General features: G+C 35.2%; 1 non-coding gene across 1 annotated transcript; it reads left to right on the top strand.

Moving 5' to 3' along the window:
- The first annotated feature begins 471 nt into the window (after nt 1-471).
- On the top strand, nt 472-2,379 carry LOC107873688. The gene is made up of 3 exons (XR_007049753.1): nt 472-621; nt 1,631-1,726; nt 2,086-2,379. It is a non-coding gene; the product is annotated as an uncharacterized LOC107873688 (transcript).
- The last annotated feature ends 1,397 nt before the right edge of the window (nt 2,380-3,776 follow it).

Here is a 3,776-nt window from a genome sequence, read left to right as displayed (position 1 = left end):
GTTAATGAGATGACTTAGTTGAGTTTTCCATGATTATGCGTCCACGTGTAGCTTCGTCATAGTTGTCGTTAAGGATATTAGTTGTCTACAGGATATAACAGATGGGGTAAAATAAATCTAATTTCTTCTATGTTAGTTTTTGGTATGATCATTTGAATGTCAGCTGTGATCTGTTGTTAATTTAACTCCTTTTTAGTAGTGTAATAAAGTGCGTTTCAACTTTATGAATTTTCAGCTGACAATACAGACATTTGTCAAGCTTCAAAGTCTTAGAACTCCATCTTTCAGATGCAAAAGGGTTTATATTGTTGAACAGGAACATCAAAATATTCATATTTCTGTGTATAAACCCTCCCAAAGAGAACATATCTCTTATATTTTCTTTTGCCGTTTCACCAGCATTAACTACTAGTTGCTAGTACTGGAATGGTTCCACTGTGTTATGTTCAGAAAATCTCTGAAAAGGGTTCAAGAATCACTAGTAACTTAACAATTTCATTTGTGGCTTGCATTCTTAAACTCTTTTCATCCATGCAGGTGTCTCTTGCATCAGACTTTATGTACAACTATATGTCTAGAGATGTTACAGCAAACTTTGGTTACGTTTATACCCTTCGGCAGGTAACCTTTTGTTACTTTCCGAAAATCTTAACTTTATTTCCGACAGGCTAGTGTTGATCTTGGGACTTTGACTTCAATGCACTTCCAACAGTTTTGCAGTTTCCCATTGGCTTTGACAGGATGTAGCTCTTTCCTAGTTTTAACCTGGTGATCTGATCCTGTGAACTTTACTATTTGCTACCATTGTGCAGAGTCTTGTCAAAAATGAAAGCTCCAATTTAATGATTGCATGCAGATTCTAATAGAACATTTCTTGCCCTTAGATTTTGACACATTGATGGTAGAACAATGTTACTCCCTCTGTCCATCTTTACTTGTCCACTATTGACTTGGCACATACCTTAAGAAACAATAAATAATAGGTGTAATTTTACTATATCACCCTTTGAATATAATAACTTAACGCATTGAAAAATACATGGTATTAATAGCAAGGATAAAATGGACGCCAAAATGGTACATTTTCCATTGGTTTTCAAACTGGACAAGTGTTGTTGGATACCTATTATTAATATACTCTACAAGCAAAGATGCACAAAGGGGGTAGTATCATAATCCAGTTTAAGGTAAAGACCGACTGCCATCTCTTTCCTGTATATTGTGTTGACAGACTTGGTCTGTGCCTGTGAGTCCACGTGCTTGCTTCGAAATTTTTTTGTTGACAAGCGAACCCACAACCAGTATCCTTCGGGTGCACATAGGGTAAACCCCACTTCAATGCAATAACCCACAAACCATACAAGAGAGCAAAGCTCCCTAGGCAAGTCCTTGCAACGAGCTCGGCCACCCTGGCGGGTCTTGCTTACTTCCTAGTTTACCACTCTTCCTTCATGAGTTAGGATATATGTACTACTAGGTCACACCCTTGGTTGCAATAATCATGTCGAAACTTTTTGGGCGGCTATTATGCCTTTTGCAAATGGTTATGAAAGCTCATTAAGTTTATGTTGTCTATTTGACTGCATTGTGACTTTAATGTTTACTGAATCAATAAATGTGTGGATCACAGTGCCTTCTCAGAGGGGAGATTGATTCAAATGGATGTGTTGCGTCTTTCTTGGAAGAGCGCTTGAACATGGGTCTTAGTATTATTCTTTCAGCCTAGGTATGTGGCATATGGACTTGTTTTATCTTGTTATAGCTCCTTTTGCAACACACGTGTTCCCATTAGCCTTCCCTTCGGGGTTGCGATCTCTCCTCTCTATGACGCTGAAATATGAAAATTCCATGATTTTCCCCAACCATTTTGCTTCTAAGTTTCACCTATTCTTTTTTTCCCCTCTGGATAACCAAGAAATCTCGGCGGGCAGCTAGTTCATGGATTGGAACTCTTTGATAAGGGGCACACCCCTACGCCTATATTTTTTTCCTTTGCGCTTTTACTTGTTTGAATTTGAATCCGACCTCACATAGTTTGAGTGTATTACTTTTATTGGTGTCCTAACTTTGTTCCTTAATCCTTAGCGCTTGTTCAGGTCGATCACTAAAAGAAAGACTACAAATTTGACTTTGGACTCACATTTGGAGAACAGAGGAGGCAACTTAAACAGAGATTAGGTTTAATATATTAGCTTAAAAAGAGATTATGTCTATGTATAAATCATGGAAGAGGTGAAATGTTTGTTAATTTCCTTTGGCTTGGTACCAATAGATGTATGTTTGTTAGTTCGAATACGACTTGATATTAATAGAAAATGACAGTCATCTGGTGGTGGTGTACAAAAAAATATGGTGATTTATTGGAATTTTGTTTAGTTTTCATTTTGATATGAAATTATAATAAAAGAGAGGGATAAACGGAAAGATAAAATAGAAATCAAAGATAAATATATTGGAATTGATTCTTTCTACTTATTATTTCTTGTTCTCTATTTCCTTTCAAGATGAAGGCTATTTATAGCCACACTCAAACAATGGGAGCATAACAAGTGTAAAGGAGAGAAATTATTATACATCATTACAACATTTGTTTATATGCCACAATAATTCATGCATGGACTCCACCATGTTATACCACAATAATTCATGCATGGACTCCACCATGTTTATAATACATTTATCATAGTTGATTGTCTTCTTTTATGCGTAGTTAACTAGATTTTTGGGTTCATTGTTCTTCCCAAGTGTCTTTTATAGAAAAATATAGATGAGTAAAAAGAATAATATTTTTTGTGTAGTCCTTGATCATCTAAAATTTAAATAAATTTAAATATTAAATTTAATTCAGTTTAGCTTTGAAGATAAGTTAAATTGCCTCTTCTAAAGCATAATGTAACAAGTAAAAATGAATGGAAGGAATACATTACATGGTGATAGGGCGGATCTAGGAGGCTGGGAGGGTGTTCATTCGACATCTAAAAGGTACTTTTTAATGTAAATATATGAAAAAAGATATCTAGAGTGTTTGGATTAACCTTTTTTTAAGTTAAAAATCAAAAGCCAAAAGTATACCTATTTGTGATTTTTGGCTTTTTTTATACTTTTTTAAGTCGAAAGTAAAGTAGGGTGGTTTTAAGCGTTTAGGAAGACATACTTTCAAATCCAATAGAAGTAGGGTGGTTCTACATACTTCTTGGCGGAAAGAGTTTTCAAGAACGTTTGAGATTTTAGTCTTGAATCTTGAATCTTGAACCCTAGTTGTGTTTGCTTCTACGAGTAATGAAAAAGAATAGAGTGTATTTTATGATCATGAAAATCGTATTTAGAGATATGGAGTTGTTTAATATAGGTGGGGTGGTTTTTAATCAAGAAAAGGACCAAAAGACCCTAAAAAATGCATATGAAAATAAGAGGAGGTGTTGAAAACAACACCTTCGTTCCGCCTCAAAATTTGAGAGGCTGGCCTCCATGACACTTTAAAATTGCGGAGGTCCAACTCCGTGACATAGAGGTATCACGGACTCCACAGAGCCAAAATTTGATTTTCTTGTCCCCTTGCTCCAAGTCACGAGGATAACTCAATAGTACACTATTTCGGAATTTGAAAAATATAATTTTATCACGTTCTTTACTTCCTAATGTCTCCTGGTTCAGTCTAACAATATTCTCAATGATTCAATGCCCCAAATAACTCATTTTATTAGCTCTTAAAGCAAAATAAGGAACATCAAAAATTATGGAGCGTTACATGTATGAACTAAACTTTACGATTGAAA

This window comes from Capsicum annuum, unplaced genomic scaffold (assembly GCF_002878395.1).
Source record: "Capsicum annuum cultivar UCD-10X-F1 unplaced genomic scaffold, UCD10Xv1.1 ctg3800, whole genome shotgun sequence".
Classification (NCBI taxonomy): Eukaryota; Viridiplantae; Streptophyta; class Magnoliopsida; order Solanales; family Solanaceae; genus Capsicum; species Capsicum annuum.
Note: the sequence above shows the minus strand (reverse complement) of the source record. Positions and strands in the feature narration are given on the sequence as shown.